Source organism: Halichoerus grypus, chromosome 4 (assembly GCF_964656455.1).
Source record: "Halichoerus grypus chromosome 4, mHalGry1.hap1.1, whole genome shotgun sequence".
Classification (NCBI taxonomy): Eukaryota; Metazoa; Chordata; class Mammalia; order Carnivora; family Phocidae; genus Halichoerus; species Halichoerus grypus.
Window position 1 is genome coordinate 45,481,694 of NC_135715.1, and position 24,797 is coordinate 45,506,490.

Genomic DNA, 24,797 nt, shown 5'->3' on the forward strand with positions numbered 1-24,797 from the left:
AAACCTAAGACAACTAAAATTAAACCTTAACATAGGAATGATTTTAGTGGTTGGGTCACTTGAAGTTTGCAGTAAATGACCTCTTTCTTTTTTGGGTTTGTAACAAGGTGTCCAGTCCTGTGTGGCTTTCTTCTCACTAATCATACAAACATTAAATGAGAAATTGAGACTGTTACGATGACAGATTCGGCTCCGATTATTTACATCTTTCACTTTACATATTATTTTTGAGTCCAATATACATTAGCAACTTCTGAGACATACACGTTAGATAACTTTATGGCGAATGGAATGACATAATTTCTACCTGCCACCTTTAAAAACTGGCAGGGCTTCAGTACGTTTCTCCCTTCCCCATTCCTCATTTTATTCCTTTCCACCAGCCATTCCTTAAACTGGTGTTCTTTATTAGATATAAAAAGAACAGTCCAAAGTCCAATATTTGAAAATTCCCTACAAAAGCTACATTAAAAATAAATTGTTCATAAGGAAAAGTATAAATTTTTTCTACATTAACTGTCAGCACAGCTTGGGACTTTTTTCCTAGATGCAAGGTCAGTTCATATATCAGCACCTGACTCTTCACTGAGAGAGCCCCGGTGTGTGGTGTGTGTGTGTGTGTTATGTATGTGTGCGTGCATTTCAATGAGATAATGAACTTTAGATCATTCTAGGAAAATAAGAATTCTCAACTCAAAATCAACCTAAACTTTTTATGTTTAAATCATTTTACATAATCAAACCAAACCATTAAATCATTGTATGAAATTACTTAGTTTGATATTTGTGTGGCAAAAACTCTAGGGGTAATGCTTATCATTTATTAATTTCGTGTACATAGAGTCAAGAGACGAAGGTAAAAAGGACTCCATTATAGATCATCCATCCCACCCTGACCTGGAACAAAGGTCAGACTTCTGCGTCTTTGTCTTTACTGTCTGAATGAGTCAATCAATATGTACTCTTGGTAAAGATGGAGGGAGGAGAGAATCAGGTATAATTTTAATGCTTTCCCTGCCATTTACCAAAATGTGTTTCAAATTTTTCTGAAAACACATTTACTTCTCTGATTTGTAATTGCCAGTGCTTATGCAAATATTGCATAAACCTTAATTTCTTTTTTGAATACTTTCCACATCTGGTCTTTGCCCTTCTTTTTATTATTTAACTTCACAAGGCTTAACCTTACACAGACAATATTCTCCCCCAAAATTGCTGTGCTGAAGTAGACTGATTATCATTGCATAAATATCATCTCCAGATAAGATTTATTGACTGCCCACCCGTGGAAGGCACTGAACTAGGCCTCGCAATAAATGTTATTGAATAGCTTCCACCTCTGTTCATAAGATCTGTGCTGCTCAAAAAGTAAGGCAAAAATTACCTCATATCCTATTTCCCCTGCTGTACTCTGAATATAGATTTATAGTTGGATTTCTTCTTTCTACTTTGTGATCTGGAAACTCTCATTATGAAGCAGTTGTTCTTTCCATAAACTTTTTAGATCTTTGTGAGCTCTCTTTTATTACTTTTTTATGCTGATACACTCTGGCATCAAGGAATCCTTACAAGGGATATCTATAGCCCTTTCCCTTGGTCATTATAAAAAAGAAGACTTTTTTTTTCATCAAGTAAGAATCTGGTGCAAATGTGAATCATAACCTAAAGTTTCCTTCATTCATCAGAAAGTTCATCACTGTCCATCTATCCGATAGTGTTTCAGGTACTTTTGATTTTAAAAATTATTATTACATTTAGATACAGGATTTAGATTCTTTGAAACAGTAAAACAAGTTGGGTTTAAAAGAAAAAAAAATAAAAGTCAGGTTTGATGACATGAAATGCTTGCTTGAGTTGAGCATCATTTAAGAAATACATTAAACGATTTGTATGAGAACATTTTGGATGTAGGTAAGTCATAAATATACCCATAAATTTGTATCCTAGAGGAGGACAGGGGGACGTTGCCTCCTTTGCTTTTTCTCTTTTAGAGAGTATTTTATTCAGTATCACACTCAGGGCATGGCACCGAACAGACTAATTCAAATCGTGGTTTTGTCCTGCTTTACGGCATGACTTTGGACAATTCAACTTTTCTGACCCTCAATTTCCTTCCCTCTAAAATTGGAGCAGTGGTATCTATTTAGCAGGGAGGTTGTTATGAATATTTATAGGTGGTGTAAAATGCCTTATACGTAGTCAGTCTTAGATATATTGGTAACTATTAGTATAGCTTTTAGCAGCCCTTGAAAATGTGTTTAAAAAATCATTTAGGCCTCCAAAATTATATTTGATCTGTAAATTTTATCAAACCTATTGTGTTCAGAGTGATGTCCTTCCTGCTACTCTCTTAGTTCTCTTATTGCTGTATATTGCTTTCGCTAACCAATTAGTTTATAGAAAATATGCAGTGTGTAATCACAAATGAATTTTTTAAAAGCCTACATAGCAGGACTTAAACATCCAAATGAGTCCTTTAAAGTGCCCCATAGGGAAACTCTACATTACACTAACATCACTACCATTGTTGAAGATCATTTTCAAGCCTCCCTTTGAAAAATGCCTTCAAAGTCAATATGCAAGCCACCTAAGAAAATCAATGACATTGCTTTAGAGTCACTCTTTATTCCTATCAAAAAGAAAAAGTGTCACCTAGCTTGACTCTTCACTTTATTAAGATAATATTTACCCTCAATTACATTTAGCTCTTCCCCTTTTCTTTCTTTTATTTTTTTTCTTTTCTTCTTTTTGTATGTGTGGCAGTGAATAGTTAAAACAGCTCGAGTAGTAAAAGGCATCAAGCATCTCAATAAGATGGACATCCAAACATTTGCCTGGATAACTTGACATGCAACAAAGAATGCCAGAACCTCCAAAATAAGCCACAATTAGACCACCGTCCCCTTTAGGCATCAATAATACTGGAAAATATCTGGAAATCTAGGCTTTGAAGTTTTAAGTAGCACATTTAATTTCTCTGGTCTTCAGACATATGCTTAACCACGCAGTAGACATTCAACCTCTTTATTTTTCCTCAGAGCAAGCTATTGAGTGTGAGTGTGTTGATGCTCTTGGGGGCAGTTTTGTGGGTAGAAAAGACCAGTCAATAGTTAACATGCTTTTAAGGAATAGTGGTCAATCTATTCAAGTTTGAGATTTAGAAGCCTAGTTCTTCCTGAAGCTTTTAGGTTCATTTTATAAAACTGACTATATGTTTATATGTCTACAATAACTTTTAAGAGCCTTTGAACAACAGTTGGATCTGTTGGCAAGTGTATACACCTTTGAATCACTTAAATGTCATGGATAGAGAACATTTTCTTGTCTTTTCAACTGTGTCAGTGATTTGACTGGAAAGTCTCAAGAATTTAATAATTTCTTATGAGACCTAATAAATTAAAAATATAAATATGGAAAGCTTTAAGTTCTTTTAAATGATCTGATATTATATAAAAGCCAAAATTTCCACTTAAAATCACCAATCTATTTAAATTCTGCTTATACATTTTATTTATTTATTTATTTTGCTTATACATTTTAGCTCATAATTACAAGGCTGACATGTTACTCCAATAAACTAAATTCTCTTAAACTTAACACATATTTAAAATACTGATTGTTCACTGTTCACTGATATGAAAATAATAATGCAATGGGTGTGATACTAGCCTGATCTTTGTCCTGCATGCTAGACATTTCAAAATTCTCTTGACTATTAAATACACAGCTCAAACTTATATTCAAAACTAAACTCTCAATCTTCTACCCTAAGCATGTTCTAACTGCAATCTTCCTGTACCTATAAATGGCAAATTTATTCCTATAGATGCTCAAGCCCAAAACTTTGGAGTCCTTTTTTACACTTCACACTGACATCTGGTCCTGAAATTCTCCTGATTCCACCTATAAAATATGTCCAAAATCCTACCATTCTCATCACCTTCATTACTAGTCCTCTGGTTCAAACCATCATCATTTTTTTAAGTATTTTTTTTTCCTTTTTAAGTTTTTTTTTTTAATTGAGGTGAAGATCACATAACATAAAATTAACCATTTTAGAGTTAATTATTCAGTGGCATTGAGTACATTCCCAATGTTGTCAACCATGCTCTTTATCTAGTTCCAAAATATTTTCATCATCTCAAAGTAAAACCCTACACCCACTCACATGTTACTTCCAAATCTGCTTCCACCCAACCCCTAGAATCTAATCTGCTTTCTGTCTCTATAGATTCACTTATTTGGGGCATTTCTTATACATGAAATCATGCAACATGCAACCTTTTGTGTCTGGCCTTTTTTATTTACCATAATATCTTTGAGGTTCATTTATGTTATAGCATGTATCAGTACTTCATGCCTTTTTATGGCTAAATAATATTTCATTGTATGTAAATGTCACAATTTATTAATCCATTCATCTGTTGATGGACTGCCGCATGCATTTTTGTAATAGATGTCTATCTGCTCTTCCTGCTTCTGTCTTTGACCTCTTGTAGTCTTTCTCAACACAGTAACTAAAGAGAAGCTTTTAAGATGTGTCAGATTATGTTACTCCTCTGCTCAAATTCTTCCATATCACTCTATCACTTAGGCTAGCATCCAAAGTCTTTATAAGACCTTATAAAATTTTTAATGCCTCCCTACAACTGTTACCTCTCTCATATCCTATTTTCTATGACTCTCTTCTTTACACACTCTATGACAGTCACAAGGTCTCCTCCAAAGTCTCGAATGCACCAGACATACTCCACTTCAGGACCTCTACATTACCTTTCCTCTAGACATCCCCACAGTTTACTCCTTTGTCTCCTTCAAGTCTCTGTTCTAATGCCCTCTACTACATTGTCTCTTACCTTCTAATCTAGATCCTTCTTAATGTGCTTTATGTTTTTATTTCTATTTTCTATATTTTTCAAAACATATCACCTTTTAATATACTATAAAATTTACTTGTCTGGTATTAAACAAGTTCTTTTAGAAGCAAATCCTAAGACAAAATTTGAGTGCAATAATTTACTGGGAGGTGACCTCAAGATAAAGAGGCAGGGCAGTAGGGTAGTGAGTCAAGGAGAGGTAGGTTATTAAGCAGATTATCTCTGTGGACAATTGAGGCTCAATTGCTTCCCACCAAGAGATGAGGAAACTAGGGGTATGTACCTATCAGCACCCTTCCTGCCATTGGCCGAGGGCTGTTTTCAGGACTTCAACACTCATTTCTACCTTTCCTCTAGTGTGGGAAGAGTGCTCCTGGGGCTCAGGCAGAAAGTTGCAGTTGTTCGTTCATAGTTAATAGCCTTCAACTAATGAATGTGGAGGAAATGTAAACAGGGCATTGGCATGATCAGTTCTACTCATTTATTATGTTTATTGCATTTATTCCTTGACTAGAAGGTAAGGTTTGTAAAGGGAGAGATTTTTCTGCTTTGCTCATGAGTGTATCCACATTGCCCAGAACAGTACCTGGCACCTAGCTTATAGTCAATAGATATTTTTGAAGAAAGGAAGGAAGGATGGAAGGAAGGAAAGAAAGAAGGAGGGTTGTCTTAAATATCTTATATTTAATTCTATATCTGCATGACTTGAACAATGTTTCTTCTGGGGGTTACAATTTTGTTGCCTAAAACGTTTTTTAGAGTCCATTTCTCAAGAGTGATGTTTTTGGTTGCCTTCTCAGTTTGCTGAAGTTATAAACAATCAGAAGTTCTGGTCAGGAAACAACTGATTGTTTGTCTGTGATGTGGCTAGGATGGACTGACCCCTACTTATTGTATGTGACAAGGACTTCACAACTTTTTCTTTTTTATTGCAGTAGAGTTGACACACAATGTCACATTAGTTTCAGGTGTACAACATTATGCTGTGCTCACCCAAGTGGAGCTACCATTTGTCACCACACAATGCTATTATAATACCATTGACTATACTCTCTATGCTGTAACTTTTATCCCCGTGACTTATTCATTCCATAACTGGAAGCCCATATCTCCCACTTCCTTTCATCCATTTTGCCCACCTTCCCACCCACCTCTCCTCTGGCAACCATTAATTCTCCGTATTTATGGGTCTATTTTGTTTTTTGTTTCTTCATTTTTTTGTTTTGTTTTGTTTTGTTTTTTAGAGTCCACATGTAAGTGAAATCATATGGTAGTTGTCTTTCTCTGGAGGACTTCATAACTTAAAGCCACAGCTAATCATATACTCCACAAGTCAGATTACTCTATAATCCTCTCTCCAGTGGCTAAACCTCTTGATTGGATTTTTCATTGCTTTGACTCTTAAAATATGCAGAATATTTTTCCTTCTAACATTAGAGACCCCTGAACTTGACAAATTGTGCATTTTTTAAATACTTAAAGAATTAATACATATGTGTGTACATATGCATATATACGTATGTTTGAATTTTGGACACCTCTTGCAGCTTCCAAGGTTATTCCACTAAAAGAAATATTTTATCAAATAAAAGCTTATGTGGAAGCCCAAACAAATAAACTCTGAGGTTCTTTGATGGAAGAAGTAGGGAGTTTGGAATCCTGTCCTCTTGAAACTATCTAACCAGTAAAGAAGTCTTAGAAGCACAAAGTAGGTCCATAGGAATGGAATACTGGAAGAGACCCTTCCAATCCCAACTTCCAGATTTTCTGTGCAAGAATCTGCTGCCTTCTTTTGGACTCTTCTTTGGCTTTCTAATGCACTTTAGACTTAATTAGATTATAAATATAATTTTAAAAGTTATCATTCATTGTGTATCTGCTATATGCAAGATAGCCATAGTAATTTGATTTGATCTCTAACCTTCAAAGCCTTCATGCAACATAAGTAAAATTAAACATGCAGAAATAGGTGAAGAGTTGTCAATTTATATAGCTAGAAAGTGGAAGAATCAATATTTGAACCAATCCTGTCTGTTCTACACCTTGCTAGGTATGAACAGTGTTTTATCAATTAGTGGATAGTCAATAAAGAACAGTGAAGAAACAGTATTTTATATAAACAATGTTACTGTTTTTTTTTTGTTGTTGTTGTTGTTTGTTCTGGTTTTTTTTGAGAAGTCTCAAGATTTAGATTCCAGAGAAAGCATGCTGTTCCTGACTCTGGCGTCCAGTTCATAAATTCACAGTATTATATGTGAGAATTAAACATTGCATTGGACAAAAGTCTTTAATCTCCAAAACAGGAGTTTTGTGAGAAAACTCCTTGAGCAGAAAGGGAATGATCACTTACCTATGCAATTTTATCCACAGTGGGCAGATGAATGAGCCCATCATGAAAGAATATGATGTTGTTCTAAATGTCCTTCAAGATCTTTATAGAGTGAGGAAGACCAGAATAATGGGGCAGGTGGGGAAACATTCCCAGTGGAATGGAGCTGCTGTGTACATGTTCCAAGTGGTAATGGACATTAGAGTTGAAAGAAGAAGTCCTATATCAACTGTAAGATCATTAGTCTGGCCAGATATGAAATATTCTTTCAATGATACCTGTTCAGGGAAGGGGGGGGGAGAGAGAGAAACAGAATACCGAGGCATATTGAAATATCTGCAAGCTATATGGCAAGAGGAAATTATTTATAATCATTGGATTTTTATAAGAATCAGCATGAATGCAATGTCTGTTTTGCAGCTAGAACTCTTCCGTATATCACAAATATATCTTTGGATAATGTTTCTAAATTTGGTGTGCTTATCCTATAAGTGATATAATTTAGGTAATTGTTATTAATCATGACCATATTCTAGATTGCTTTCCTATTCCCATTTCTAACTGCCTATTCTTTCAGTGGGACCCAAGAGGTACAAAATTTGGGGATATGATTATGTAGCCAGCTGCCTCTATTAATGAGATTAATCTATAGTAGACAGAAACTAAAAATTAAATTAATCTATATCAGACAGACATTAAATATTCCCTTAGAAGTCCCCTGGTATGATGTTTCCAAAGCAGTGTTATGATTTATGTAAATCATATGCTATAAAAGAGTTTAGGAGGACTTAATGTAATACTCCACATCCAGAAAAAAATTTCACAGATCGTCACAACAGATCATCACAAAAAGATGAAAACTATTTAAAATTTTAGAAAGTCTCTAGAGAGAATATTCCTTAGCCTTTTACAATGTGTGTGCTAATGTTAATTTCAGTCATTAAGCATAAAATTATCCTTATTCCTAATTATAATTTCTTTTCTGCATCATAAGTTTATTTCTTTAGTCACCAACTGTTATTATCTATTAATACTATCACCCTTGCTCATCCTAAATAGTTCCTTCAGAGTCTATGGTAAATTTCTAGGTTACTGAGGGGCAATATAGCCTTCTAGGCCCTGCAACTAGACCGCCAGAGTTCAAATTCTGACCACTGGAACTTGTGGGCAAAATTACTTAATTTCCCTATACCTAAGATTCTCCTTTGTAAAATGGAGGTAATAATAGTATGTATCTCTTATGATTGTTTGGGTACTAAATGAGATTTTTTAAGTAAAAAATATAGGACAGTACTTGATATATGGTAAGTTCTCAATGAAATTAGCTAATATTTTCCCTATCTTTTTATTCTGAGATAACTGATTTTTTACAAAGTGGGGATTCATCAATCCCTGGAGTTTGTAACTTTCAGCTGAATTTTTCCAGCTGTTTCTTTCAATTTTATTCTTTTAGTAAGTAATCTGACTAGATGTCATATTATATAGACCATAAAACAACTATAAATATTTGAATGTATCGTCAGCCATGTGCTCATTGATCCAGATCACTTTTGAAAGGCTGAGTACACTAATTATTTTGAATACATCCAATGACTGGGAGCCCAGACATACCTTTAAGTCATTGCATGCTTGGCTATGTGCTAGGGATTTTCTTTTCTGATTAATGTAAATCATTATCTGAAACAACTAGAATCCATTTGTTGTGGGTTCTACCACTGTCTGATGAAAGCAACGGGTCCCTATCCTCTTTTTGGATCTTGTTCCCTTTATGCATTTGGTTTGAACAGTAATTATGTCTTCCCTTATCTGGTTTTGGCTTTGGTTTTGACTGAACGTAGACTTAGTTCACCTTGATCTCTCAAAGCTAGTCTGTTTTTTTTTAACTTTGTGTTTTATAGTCTGGCAATCAATCAATCAATGTATCTTAATGTATTTTTTTTCTTTGTGTTTGCTTTTGTTCTCTGCAAATCCTATACAACTTTTTGTGCAACATTTGGGCCCCAAAGTACAGGTGCTTTTCTAAGTTTCACCTAACCAATAGTGTTCAGAACGGCTGCTGCTGAAAAATCGCCTTGCTTGTTTTACATGATATGTCTATTAATGCAATCCAATATAGCACTTGCCTTTTGGTGACAGTGTTACACTGCTGAATCATATTCAATTTTTCATCCATTATTTCTTCCCTGGTGCATCACAGAACATTTGTCTTTATTAGCTCTCCCAGTATTGATTTCCACTCCTCCCTTCTTCTATTGATATCAAACCACATTTTAATCATATCTTCCAAACTAGATTCTTGTGTTTTAACATAAAAAATGTCCAAGAGGGAAACATCTTCTTCAATGGATTTAAGCAAGGTATATTCCGTTGCATGACATTGCGAAGTACTAGGTATTCAGAATCTTGGAGAACGGTTGGAAGACTTCAAGAAATGACCACACTAAATTTCCTTTGCCCTGATGAGGGCTTCATAGATATAAATTGCCAATGGTAATGGGTTTAGGCTAATTTACCAGGGAAAAATCAGTTGAATTTTAGGTTTACAAAGTCTCTAGGATGGGCAGAATTGTGCTTATCAGCAGCCCACTTTATTGAGTGTCTACTGTATGTAGGGCTTCATTCTGGAAGTAATGTTGAATAGCATAGTTTTCTTTTTATAATGAATTTAAAACATACTTCCAAGGTTATTTGAGTGTAATGGGAGCAATTTTGAGATTTATTTTTAGCCAATTAAATGTTAAAACTATGCAACAATTATAGAATGTAATGCTTTTTCAAAATATAAACACAATCATGTTATGTTACATGCTCCATGCCATTTTCCTTTAGTCTCTATATTTCAGAAAAGAGTTCCTTTTTCATTTTTTTAATGAAATAGTTGGCTATTTATAACTTGGCCATTAGAAACTTCTAAAATTTTTTCAATGAAAAAAAAACCCTTCATTTTGAAAAAGTTTATCTGGTATTAAATAACCGAGTAGGATCCAAATTACCAGCTAACAGTTCACATCTCAATAGAAACAAAACATTAGAAAGTTTCATGACAGAGTTACTACAAAGAATGATTAATTGGATCGGGTTTCTTTGACATATGACTATGCTTTCTTTATGGCCTCATTTATTTGTGGCCTCTAAAGGGGTATTTCAGTCATAGTAGCTATAGGCAATTCATTATTCCTTTTAAGAAAAAAAAAATCAAAATGACAACCCTTTATTTTTAAACGATCAACTGCATTGTCCTTGCTATTTCTAATGATAGCTATTTGTTGAAAGTGACTGTAAAAGCTGGCAGAACCTAAAAAGACTACTGGTTGTATCTCCTCTAGCTGTGAAGATTTTTCAAACAGGAAAAGCCTAATTTCATTTGGTTCTCCATTTTTGCTATTATTCATAGAATTTGACAATAGTCTCAGGTGGGCTCAATCTAGGTGCTGAGGCTGGATGCGTCACTGTAAAAATCCAACACCATCTCACGGGGCCACAGGGGCGCAGCTGGCTCCTACTACCCAGACAGAAAACAGGAGGCCAAAATTCCCGTCTGTTTCTTTTGAGTGTAATTTACTGTGCAACTTAAACTCTGGACCTGTTTAATGGTCCTAACAGCAGAGTTTCTAGGCCAACGACTAAATCAGCGGCAGTGCTCTGCATTTGGAGACAAGCCTTATGATTTACAAAATTTAATAAGCTGGGCCCTCATGACATTTCCCCCCAAGATTCTGCTTTTATAGTCACTGCCAAGAAGCCTGTCAAAGAAGCATATACCCATTGGCATAATGAAAGCTTACTTTTTAAAAAATTTTTTTTGCACAAAAGCATATAAATATACTTCTACTATTGATAATTCATTAACAACAAATAAATTCTAGAGCACTCCTCTTGCCGGATACGGTAATACATTAGTGACTTTTTTGCATTGCTTTATGGGAGTGATATTTCTTGGGTAGTATTTTTGCGAGTGTCTGCCAAATAGAGTACAGACGAAGATGACTTAACAGTTTCTCATCGGCACACTGATTTTTTAAGTCAAGGTTTGCCATAAGTCAAAGTCCCTTGAAAGTTCTTCTTTTGTATTGTGAGAACACACAGTGTTTTGATTTCTTCGTCTTTATTTTCTTAAAAGTTACAACTGTTTAGCAGCTTTGCCTAAGAGGCTTCTACTAAATCAGCCTGGATTGTGTTGCTTTGTTGTATCAAGATGGCTCTTTGGGGTCAACTTTGGTTTTCAAATATAAAACCCCAAAATGCATTGGGATGATTCTGGTTTATTAAAATAGGCACCACTCTCACCAATCATGCTTTGATTGTCTTGGGTGCCCTGGTGTGTCCATCATGTGATATTGCTAAGTGAGAAGCTTGCAAAAATCACAACCTGATCCACCTGGAATTCCTGGCTCAGTTGCTAGTCTCTTGGTAACTGACACACCTGGTGGTGTTATTTTCTATTAAATAAAATTATGCAATTCATCAAACTTGAATTAGAAGTAGCCCTGAGGTTATTCTTTTGAAGGGATGTTCCTGTTGAGATTGCATACAAAAAATAATGTATCTTCCATTGTTTTAGGCTTAATCACCCTTCCTTTTAAAGATAGATTTCCTGATACCAAAATAGGCACATACTCCAAATCTTTGAATCGGTTTGTCTTCTGTGTCCTGTTTCCTGTCTCCCATTGTTCTTGTCTCCTTTATTTCTCCCAATCAACGTCTTGTTTTCTCTGTTACGTGATTCACATTCATGTAGATTAGTTCTGCAGCTTTTCCCCCCATTCAACTCAGTCCTGGGGGAATTTTATTTCTGTTACAAATGCATACATTTTACACTGTTTGGGAAGCCTGGCTTACATATAATGATAAATGTGTGGAAAAATAGGTATATTCTATTATCATAACCTGCCTGCTCTATTTTCTTTCCACTAGGGAGTTTTCATGGGTGCATGGCAAAACAAATTGCAATCACCTGGGTGTTTTCCACTCTAGTTCTGTCATTCTGAATGATGTATTTATTCTTTAGTTGAGAATTAATATATTTTTCTATCTATCTATCTCTGTACACACACATAACTTTGTATATGCATGGGCAGATGATAAGCAACAACTAAAGAGAACAGTGAAAATATTTTTTTTTTCCTGGGATCAATGAAAAAACGTTTTATGTTCACATTTAAACGTTTAAGGCCTGGGGTAAGACAGGTTTTAAGGTCAACCAGACAGGAAGATTTTCCTCTCCTAAGCATCTATCAACAGTCCTTGGAAGAGCAGTCAGCACTAGCATAATTTAATATGCCTTCTCTGTGAAAAGAATGCCTCTTTGACATCATGTCTCAACTTGTGCTTCAACTGAAGATTTTCAGGTGGTCTATGTTTTGACGCATTGATTTATTTTTATCATTTTAGTCACAAACAGTTTCAAATCCCTTTTTTTCTTATGTGTTCTAGAAACCAGGAAAATAAAGACTCATAAAAATTATGCATTCCGCTGGTGCTCCCTTTCTACACTGAAAACAAGGAACAGTTGATACCCTGCAGATGGTAGGCAGCCCTGTTCCAGGATCTGCTGAACCTGCAGGTCATTTGTGGCTAGACTGTGGCATGGTTTGGGATTAAGCACCAGGCTTGACAAACACAGCTGGGAAGGGACAGCAAATAAATTGGATGATGTCTTTTACCAGCAGGGGGCGCTGCAGAGCAAGAATAGCTGGGGATGTTCAGCCAGTTAATCCAAAATAAAATGTGTAAGACTGTTCCTTCTGTTGGGGCAAGAGATGTCGGAGGGGGAAGAGGACAGAAGAAGAATACAATTGAAACCAATCAGGGAAGTAAAGTGTGTGTGTGTGTATCTAGCAATATATAATATAAAATTCTTGGGAAAAGTATGAAGCAATATCAGGAGAGTTCAAAATCCAGACTGGTAAAGACTTTTTTTTTTTTAATTTAAGAATCATAATATTTTTGCAAATATAACTAAAGATGTCAATTTAAGATTGCCGAAAAATGACGCTCCCCTCACCCCTGCCCACCTCCTCCAAAGACAAACCATATGCCTTGAAGATATTGCAATGCATTTTCTTCTGGGGAGGTACTTGCTCAGAGAAATAAATCAAACATTTGTATACTTTTCCCATTGTTTGTTTCTATAAGACAGTGTTCTGTGAATTGTGGTGCTTTAAAAATATATGACCGTTGCAAAGAGGGATAACACAAGTTATATATTTACTGAAGAAAGTTATCTGGAATATATGGACTTAAACTGGTATGTCATATTTGGAAGGGGAAAATTAAGCTATATTTTCTTAGAGCAGGATTTTCCTCTGTGTTTGGAATATTGAGAGTTGTGAATATAAAGACATGTTCCTGGAATATCTCCTCCCCTGCAGAAACTCAGAGCTGAGTGAGGGTGTAGGAAAACAAACAAACAAAAACCCTACCAGGATATTATCTGACCACAAATCATACAATGCTGGGGAGCCATTGGTCCTTAAATTTGCAATCTCTTTGTAATCTAGAAGAACCTTATTTATTTAAATAGATCCAGTCTTTATAGTAATCACAGTAAATTCTTTAATAAAGAATTCTAATTCTAGTAATAAAGCAAGTAAAGGGAAAATGTACATAGAATGAAGAAGCTGGAGCACCTGTTGGCAGAATCTCATGGGAGAATACTGGTTCTAATATAAATGCATTTGCTTTACCCAGCAGTTCAGGAATCAGCTAAAATATCATGCTAAATGAAGGAAAGGAAATGGAAGAAACTGTTGAGTTTAGCTTTATATAAATACTGCAAACATTTATGCATACATTGGATTTTTTGATACCTAATTTAAACTAGTATTGATCAGAATTCTTTTAAAATGACATTTGGTACCTTGAAAATGGTCCAGAAAGTCTTTATGAAATGATATCATTCCTTCCAGGTATGGACAGGGATTAGCTGAAAACTGGCCGAAAGCTAATGCATGAGTGAATCAGGTTATAAAATTGATACCATCTATGAAAGTCTTCAAGAATTCAGTTCAACAAAAACTTATTTAACATCTACTAAGTGCCAGATACTATGTTAGGAATTAGCGACCATTAGAAGAATAAGACAATTTCATTGGCCTGAGGACCTTAAAGAGTGGTGGGAAAGACATCACAGATTTTCAAAACAATAGGGCAAAGTGCGGTTTGAGATATTTCTACAGTGCAGCAGAAGTTCAAGGGGTGGTTTTTGTGTTTGTATTGCGGAGTGTGATGAGTACTTAACCCAGGCGGGGGGAGTCATGACCAACTTTCTGGAGCAGATGATGCCCAAGCTGGTTTGCAAGGATTAAGTTAGAGGGTGACAAGAATTGCTATTGCAATTAACTAGGGACATAGGTCTTGAGGTTATCTTTTTTTTTTTTTTTTAAAGATTTTATTTATTTATTTGACAGAGAGAGACATAGCGAGAGAGGGAACACAAGCAGGGGGAGTGAGAGAGGGAGAAGCAGGCTCCCCGCAGAGCAGGGAGCCCGATGTGGGACTCGATCCCAGGACCCTGGGATCATGACCTGAGCCGAAGGCAGTCGCTTAACCAACTGAGCCACCCAGGCGCCCAGGTCTTGAGGTTATCTTAAAGGGATCATTTGTGTGTTTTACCATCTTAATTTTTAAAAACCACTTCATATATGTGACTCTGTCTTATTTTTCAGAATCTTTCAATTAATCTCTCTAAGGACAGCCTGATACTTCAGAGAATAGGATTCGATCATTCAATATATTCCATTAATTTAACTTATTTTAATATGAGGAATAGCCATTTATTCATTGATAATTAGTGAGCATCTACTACATGCCAGGCACTGTTCTACACCCCGAATTTGAATGAAAGCCTCTCTCTTTTCTCATTAATCTTATATCACATTATAGGCTTAACCCAAATCTATGAACAACAGCTATTACAGCTTATAAAACACTTTCTCATGCATACTTTAATTTTTACAACAGTTCTGTGAGATGGTAGACTGTCTTTGCTTCCTTACTCTGAAGCTGACTGTCTCACTTGCACATCTGTGAAACATTAAACCTGAGGTACAGAACCCCAGGAATACCTTTCCTCTAGTTTGACCCCAACAAGACTCTGAAATTTGATTTTTAGAACTGCAGCCTCTTGGTCCAATTTACAGATCAAATTTAATAAATACTTGTTGTTACTATGGGCCAAGCCCTGTTTAATATTAGGAATACTATCTCAGGGAGCTTATAGATAAAACTAAAAGAAAGTCACATTGTGCTATTAGTAGGTATAATGGGGTAAGGGAAAGACAAAGGGAAGTATGTTAGCGAAGGTTTCTGGTAAAAATTTGTTCATGTGGGTGTTCAGGAAGAATGTGTTGGAGTCAACAAAGAGAAGGTTTGTACATTGTGTGTGTGTGTGTGTGTGTGTGTGTGCATGAGAGAGAGAGAGAGAGAGAGAGACTGAGAGACAGAGAGACAGGGCGGGGTAGGGAGAAGAGGATTCCAGCAAGAGATAAAGAGTGTGAGCAAAACTATAGAGGCGGGTTGGATTATACAAATGACATTCCCTGGAAGAAAGAACTCTGCAAGAAAACCAGGTTTGGAATGGAAGAAGGTCTTGAGTTCATTTTGGGGTGCGATGAGCTTGAAGAGTCTTTACACTAATAGAGATTTTTAAGTAGGAGGTTGGGTTTCTAGGACTAAAGGTCAGTGGGGGGAGCACTGGAGTGAGTATATACAACTGGAATCCTTAATATACAGATGTCATTGAAACTATAGTCATGGAAAAGATCACTTGGGGAGAAAGAGAAAAGGGCATGGAAATGATGCTATCAGTAGCCAAATATTAATAGCCAAGAAAAAGAAGATGATCAACAAAGAAGACTGAGAAGAAAGAAACAAAACAAAATAAAATGAAACAGAAGAATGTGGATATTGTCACTCAGGCTAGGGGAAGAGGCTTTCTAGAGTGAGGGAGTGACCAATGGTATCAAATATTTCAAAGAGGTCAAATAGGATGAAAAATGAAAATGCCAATTGAATTTGGCTCAAGGTAGGTGGATCATAATGAGAACCATTTCAGTGGGGTGATGGCGATGGGCTGGGAGCCAGTGGAGAGGGTTATAGAAGCTGATGACAACAGAGGGCCAATGAAGCCAAACCTCTCTACTGATAAATCTGGCTTTGAAAGAAGGTGAGAGATAGGTATTAACCTGAGGGGGATGCAGGCCTACGGAGGGTTTCTAAAATGCAAAGAGAGGCTTGGGCATTTTTAAGAATAAAAAGGATCCAGTTGAGAGGGCAAAGATGAAGATAAAAGGAAGAGAGAGGAAAATCAACAGGTTATGGTAGAAGAAAGAGAAGTTTCCTAAGAAGGCAGGAGGGATAGAACCCAAAGTGTGGATAAAAGGATTGACCTAAGATGGGAAAAAGGACCCTCCCGTATAATAAGAGGAGGGAAGTGGGGAGGAAAATGGGTGCAGTGCAGGCAGTTTTAAGCGTCTGGCAATGGAAATGATGGCATTCCCCTGTGGTACTTTCTATTTTCTCTGCTAAGTGGGAGTGGAGGCCATTAGCTAAAACTGAGCCGGTGGTTGATGCTGGTATATGGCCTTTATGCTGTTTGAATCTTAAGTTTCCCCTATGGAGTTTGACTTGGTTTGTCCCTTTTTCTTGAGACATTGCAGGCTACTTTCCCCTATCAAAATCTGGCCTTGGAAGTTGGGGTGGCCAGATAGCCAGGGGATCCAGAAATATCCTATTCCAGACCAAAGTCAACTTTCCCAATGAGAGAGATATGCAATAAGAAGTTATGAAAGGGGAAAAAAGGAACATATTGCCAACTTGACTTGGATCAGACCTTAATTTGAAGGGTTACGGGAGGTCAGACTGGAGCACATGGCCCAGAGGCCAAGCCCTACTCTGTCCAGCCTTCCCTTGCCATCATCAAAACAAACAAACAGCACACTTGAATTTCAGATCTTCTCTCATTCCAGCTGATCACATGTAAATGAGAAGGCTATATGAGGGTACCTGTGTCCTGAATGCCTTGGACAAGCTGGCTCCAAGCCCAACATGGGGCAAAAGTCCTGGCTTAGCTGTTACAGCAAGAAGAGTATGAGCTCTTTTATTCCAAGGTGGTCCCACGTATCGGGGCAGCATCCAGGGACTAGAGCCCTGATCATCACTTCTGGAGAGGCGTCATAGTATTTTATGTTTGGGACATATACCCCAACTTTTCTCCTGCAGATGTATACTTCCCTGAATCACACAAACAAAAACTATGCATGAATCTTAAGTTTGGTGGAAGCCATTTCTGGGTTTGGGTAAATTGTTTTATAGTTAAAATAAATTATTATGATTCCCCACTTACTTAGTGTTAGCAAAATACTCCAAAGAGAGTAGGAATGAAAACACCTTCTATTGACCTTGTTGATCCAGGTGCTACTACCTTTTCTCCCCTTTCTTTCATAGCCAAACTCCTCTGAGCTCTACATCTGCTTCCTTCCTTTTCTTACTGACTTCATCAACTCCTATCATCTGCCTTCTATCCCAGAAAATACTCTCAGGATTCACCAGTAACTTTTCAATTATTAAATCCAATTTTTTCTTAGTGCATATTACCTTTCATGATTATAGAATTGGACTCCACTCATTTGTCTTCTGTGGCAGTTTATCTTCCTGGTTCTGCTTCTGTCTAAATACTCTGTTATGTCTACCTGTTCCTTTTTCCTCCCAGCCCGCCTCTGTGGATATCTGCCCTCAGCCTCTATTCCTTACCCCCTCTATTTCTTCCTGGAAGACATTTCATGACTCCAACTATCACCTCCATTCAAATAAATCCAAAATTTATTTCTCTACTTCTGACATTTCTTCCCAGGTCTGGTCTCCTATCTCCAGCTAAATCATGCAGAGATCCTACTAGGTGTCCTTCCACTATCTCAAATTTAATAGATCAAATGCTGAATTAATTATCCTTTGCACTTAGTTTCTTTTTCAGTAACCAGAAGATCATCTGGATGACAGCAGAGGTTCCCACACCTGATTGATCATCAGAATCCTTCTTATGTGTGATGCTGGACTCTGTGTTCTAAAGAGCTCTTCAGGTGTTTCCAGTGATCAGCCAAATTGGAAGCACTGTTCAAGGGAGAGGATCATCAAAGTAACTGATCTGAGGTCCTAGGATGTCATAAATTTATTCTATACTCTCTCTTCCCCCCAATTAGCACTGATATTTAATAGCAATACGATACTGAAAGCGCTATTTTATTTCCTTGAGCCTCAGTTCTCTCATCTATAAAATGAATATCAAAATAGCTACAGCAGATTATTGTCACGATGAGAAAGTAAGGGTAGATATGTAAAATATGCAGTAAGGTGGCTTGTATATAACATGGGCTTTCTATTTTGTTTGCTCCACCTCCATTTTTTTCTAGTTCATTCTCCACACCACTAGCAAATTGATTTTCTGTAAGTGTCACTTTTATTTTGTCACTCTTCCTCATGACCTCTGTGGTTTCCCATTACTTTCAGCAATAATACTCGGACCCCTGCTCCAAAGGCAACTATGTTTCTTCAAGAGTAGTTTTGTGGTGTTTAATCACCTTTAATTTCTGATTTGTTATCCATGTAATACAAAATTTAGAAAGATTGTTTTTTATAAGTATGAATGTCAGTAATTTGGAAATTTGAGTCACACCCCCACATTGAACAATATAAAAAAATAATCATTATCTTGTCATGCTAGTCCACAAAAATGCAATTGACCCTTTGTAGCAAAAAACCATACCCAGTCATAAAAATATTAAAAATAGACGAAATAGCAAAAAGCAGTTCCACTGTGCATGTATATTAAGTACTTGCGCTCCCTGTACGTCTCCGGCCCAGGAACTTCTGGGGATGGGCCCCTGAGCGATATAGCCAAGTGTACCTTGGCTCTGAAACACATTCCCACTAAGCTGTCAATGACTGATTTCAGATCAGCCTTTGAGCTGATAGCAGGAAGGGAGAGAGAGCGTGAAAACGTCGGATGCCTGGATGAAATGAAAGGTAGCCGCAAAAATAAATGTCTTACTAGCCTGGTTTTACCTGGTTGGCCTCCTTCAATCCATGCGGGCCATTTACGTTTTATATGGTCAGGTATGTCACTTTATTTCTTCCAGTTCCCCTTAATGATGAGGGTTGCAGAATGGTGGTATTAGCTGTTTGGGTTAAAAGGCTTTTTCCAGAACTCCCCAAATAGCTTGCTGACCCCTCTGGTTAGGATGGTCTTTCCCAAACCCGGGAAAGGGAAGGCGTTTTTTCTCTCCCTCAGCACAGTGCGTGTGCATGCTGCACACGGACGCCGTGTCACCCGATAAATTTGCTTCCAAAATGAGTGTTTACCTCCAAATTTGCTTTTATAAAGAAGTGATTAGTGGGGCCTCAGGCTTTCCAAGCTACTCGCTTCTTTGAAAGTCTCCTTCTTTGTTATTCTCTCGCCTCAGCTCTGGGAGCGACTGGGAGGAGGAGGAAATGGGGAGTTACTAATCAAGGGGTATAAAGTTTCAGTTAAGCAAGATGAATAAGCTCTAGAAATCTACTCTACAATATTGTACCTATAGTCAACAATAATGTATTGTACACTCCCAATTTGTTAAGAGGGCAAATATCATGTTAAGTGTTCTTACCACAATAAATACAATAAATTTAAATAAATAAGTAAAACTGCTATTAAAAAAAAAAAAAAAAAAAGAACCTACATGAATAGAGAAAACTGGCTAAGAAACCCAGCCTGCCACTAACGAATTTTGCTGACCTGAGCAAAGGACTTAATTGTCCAGAGCCTCAATTTCTCGACCTGGAAAGTGGTGATGCCGGAATCCTCCTCAAACAGGGATATTGAAGGATTCAGATGAGAGTCTAGGCGATCATAATGGTATTTACCTGTTATCTAAGCCTGCTCTGGCTCCTGCTAGGTACTGGGAACAGGTTTTGGTGACTTTTTAACCAGTACAGGCTTTAGTTGATACCAAATTGCTTTCCCTTTTGATATAACACATGCTGCTGAAGAGCGGAACACAGGTAGCAGGAGTAAATAGCAGAGATTACTGATGACTTCTCCTAATTCCCTGAGGTCTACTTTTACGTCTCTCCTTTGTTTAGGGCCCTCTTTTACTTTTAACCTACAGGCAAGGCAAATAAACACTGTTTACAAGATATTTGAGTTCCTCCATTCCCTGACAGCATTTCCTTTTACCTCCTCTCCACCAAGAAGGCCATAGCAATGACCAAAGAGGCTTAAACAAAAGGAGGCTGTCCATGGAGAAGCGCCTGTCCATTTGCCCAGAAAGCATTCTGATTCACGGTATTACTCTTTATGAGGACTTGGGGAGTTACTAATTTGATTTTGGTTTTATCTGATTTTGATTTGATTTTTATCTGATCATACCGTAAACATAAAATTCTTCCTAAAGTGAAAATGTCCCCATTAATTTTTTTCTCATATACATATGCATATTCTTTGAAAAAACAGAGAAATGAGGATAAAGTATAGGAAAGAACTAGAAACAACCCACACGAGTGTCACCTAGAGATTCTTTTAATTAATAGAAAGTATTTCACCCTATGAGTCTACCATGACATTTCTTGCCAGACTCCTATGGAAGGATATTTAAGTTGTTTACAGTTTTTAAAGATAAAAACCCGTACATCCATGTCTATAGCAGTATTGTTCACGATAGCCAAAAAGTGGAAACAGCTCAAATGCACATCAATAGTTTAATGGATAAACATTATGTGATATATTCATGCAATGGAATATTATTCAGCCATAAAGTCCTGATTCATGCTCTAACAGCATGAACCTTCAAAATACGCTAAGCGAAAGAAGTCAAACACAAAAGGCCACATATTGTATGATTCCATTTATATGAAATGAACAGAATCAGCAACTCCACAGAGACAGAAAACAGATTAATGCTTTCCAGGGGAGAAAACAGTGAGTGACTGTTAATGGCTACAAGGTTTCTTTTGGGGGGTGGGGGAGAGTGATAAAATATTCTGAAATTGGATAGTGGTGAATGATGCAAAACTTTGTGAATCTCCTAAAAACCATTGAATTGACTCTTCAAAAGGGTGAACTTTATGGTATGTGAATTACATCTTAATAAAACTGTTCTTAAAAAAAAAAAACTCAAGGGAAGAAAGCATTCAAGAAAAATATCTGGAGGTCAAAACGTCAATTGCTGCCAAAATGCCAAGCTTCTGTTGTAACAAGTAACATTGGCAAGAGCAGTTTGTCTGGTGAGGTTGAATATCATATTGAAGAGTAAATGAGAGGGGACAAAATATAAATTGAGTCTATACAACTCAAGAACTTTTGATGGGAAAGGAGGAGAGAACTAGGGCAATAACTGGAGAGAAAGTAAAGAGGAAAGATGTATTTAACTTTGAGTTCTAGTTTTGTTTTCAGTTGGGCAGAAGAGAGACTCATGCATGACTCAGTGCTGATGGAGAAGGTCCAGTAGAGTAGGACAGTGGAGTGAGAAGAAAATTCACAAATGGCAATTCTTGAGAAAGCAGGAGGTAGGGCTTGAAATCTGATTATGATAGAGGGTTTGAAAGAACTGCTTTGGGAATAAGAAGAGAGATGACTAGGACACTAGGAAATAAAACTTTGAGGCAGCTCTGAGAGTCCCATCAAGGCCTTGAATTTATGGTAACATTCATTCATTCATTCATTCATTCACAATGCTATTCACGCTATCCTAAGGACAGCATACCAAGTCATATGCCTTTCAGGTGTGTGTGTGGTGATCTAGGGCTGGGTTTTGCAGGGAGAGTGCAGTGGAAGCCCACTGGAGGAGAAGAACTGAGGATGTTGGCAGGAGAGGGACCATAGTGAAAGACTATACCAATAAAGACAGAGAGGGAGGAAAGTGCATTCAGAAATGGGTAAATACAGAAGAAATTAGAAAAGCAAGTGATTAGATGTCTTGGTAAGGTCAAATAATAATAAAAAGGACTGATTTATTGCATGCTTTCTCAGTAGCATCATGCTAAATGTTATGGGGTATATTATTCATTCAGCAACAACTGTTATTTTCATTAAAAACAGCACAAAACAAAAAAGAGGCTTAGAGAGATTAAGAAACCTCTTCACGTTCATACATCTTGAACATGGCAGAATTGCTACTCAGCCTAGGGCATCTGAGTCCAGAGCATTTGCTCTAACTGTTGGGCTACTTCACAGCTACAGGTATTATATAAGTAGCTGAGTCAGAGAATTGGAAGGAAAGGAGTTGTGCTTGTTAAATGGTGATCTTTACACTTAAATCAGACATGAACATTTCAAACGCTGACAAAGGAACAGGGCCTATCCATGGGATGTGGGCAGCAGAAATAGAATGGTAGGGAAGACCACTGAAATTATGGAAATAAAGGGAGGTTTGGGACCAGCTTTTGGATATATTCTTCACCCGTATTCTCAACTCTCTGGGAATGTTAGCAGGACTTGGAATGGAGAGGAAGACTGTGAATTAGGTTCTAAAGTCTATAGTAAATGAAGGGCGATGAAAAGGAAGTTGGTGGAGGGCAACAATGCCAGAAGGGTAAGCACGCTATGGGATGATGGGTGAGAAATGGTTTGGAGGTGTCAGTGGGGACCCCATCCCAATACTGAGGTGTGTGAAGTTTGAGAAAATTAACAGACTCTACTGGAAAGAGCAGAGGAGCTATTCTCAGAACAAAGCTAGGGTTCACTTTCAGGCAGTAAGTAGGCCTTGACTTTTTTTTTTGATTCCTTTGAAAGGCACTTGAGAATTTGACGGAAGCCACAGACTTGTTCCCAGGAAACTGAATGCAAACACATATATACACAAAAATTGCATACAATGTATTCTATTGGATGGAAAATTGATTTCTTTTCAGAGACAGAATGTAAAATCAATCTCTGCAAATAACTGTATCTTTTAATCTTGCTTTATCGTACAAACAATGAATGGTCATTTCCTAAAAAAATAACATAATTCCAATCTATGCAGATTTTTAAAGCAAATTTTAATGTGCTTTAAAGCAAACCTTAATGAGAAAGCTCAGGTTTATTCACAAAAAAGGAAAGAGTGAAAGTCAGGAAGGACGGAAGAAGGGAAGGAAGGGAGGGTGGGAGGGAGGGAGGAGATTGAGAAATGTTGCAGGACTTCAATATGGAAATACATTTGTCTACAGATTTATTGAACATTTATCTTTATTTTGATGCCAAGAAATATGGAACACTCTGACTTTAAAAGGTTGAGGCAGGATGTGGAACCAACCCTCTCATAGTTCACTTTGCCAGATATGGGTGGGCTTATGTAGGGAATTCCAGAGGCCATCCGAGCTTCCGTGTTGAGTAGCTGAATTCATGTAACATCATTTTCTTTGTCCTCAAACCAAAGAAGCCACCTTTAAGAAGGACTATGACACGAATGTTGCCAGTGTCAGTGAGAAAATTATAATGAAGTCATGTTTTGATTTCAAAGTCGCCTGAGAAGAAGTAACTTCAAAAATTTTTTGTTTTGTTTTGTTTTTTTAATTTCCAGGTATATCTGCAACTTTCTGCTTACAGAGACATTAAAGCTTTGCCATTCTTAATTCTAGGCTGTAGAAACACTTCATTACCATGACATATATATAGTCCTCTCTCTCTCCAGTCTTCTCTGAATGCACGTATTCTTGCAATAGACTCCCTGGCAATGAGGAAAGACCTTGAGTAAAATGATATGCCACATGCATGTGTCTAAACATGGCTTCCAAATAAGGCAAATCATAATGGACTCTGTTCTGAAAAACTGTTCTTGGAATTGTCTTTCCTTTTCTCTGTCCAAAAAAAATGAGAGAGAGAGAGAGATAAATATCTGCATGGAGATTAATCAGATGCTTTAAGATCTGCCCTGTGGAAAATCAGAAAACTCTGGTATACGAGTAAAGAATTTCACATTCTGCTTCCATTTCTTGATGAAACTTTGGGATAAGCTGGCCAATCGTGTTCAGTTTTGATGAAATTAATGACTTTCTCAGTGGAAAACAAGATTTGGTGCCAATATATACTGATGGAGATAGCAGTGAGTCACATGGACATATGGAGTTTCTTTCTTTACTTAGCTATCAAAAATATCAGGCACACTCCAGTCTCAAGTCTTTTCTACTTGTTCCCTTGCCTAGAACATTCTTCTTGCAGACATCTGTATAGATCACTCACAACTTCCTTCAGATCTCTAGCAAATGTCATTCTCTTAGAGAGATCCCCCTAGCCTCCTTTTATAAAATGGCATGGAGCCCTCCCCCTGGCAGATGCTGCTCCTTACACCATGCTCTGTTTTCTCCATGGCTCTTATCACCATATGACATCATTTATGCTTGTTTGTTTATTGTCTGTTTCTTCCACAGGGACTTGTGCTCCACAGAGCCTGAGCCATGGTAGTTTTGTTCACACCTGTTATCCCCAGCACCGAGAATGGTGTTAGGCACAGACAATATAAATTTGTTGAACACATGTTTCATCTGTTTAAAGTACAAATTTTTGTCTGATGATCTCAACAAAAAGGAGGGTTTCTGTTTTTTCCAGTTGCCCTTCACTGTTCACTCCTTACTCCTGCTTG

General features: G+C 37.1%; 1 long non-coding RNA gene across 1 annotated transcript in view; it reads right to left on the reverse strand.

The window, feature by feature from the left end:
* Nucleotides 1–24,797, reverse strand: part of LOC118531394 (uncharacterized) — a 75,618-nt gene that overhangs the window by 18,036 nt on the left and 32,785 nt on the right. The gene's annotated exons all lie outside the window — the stretch shown is intronic.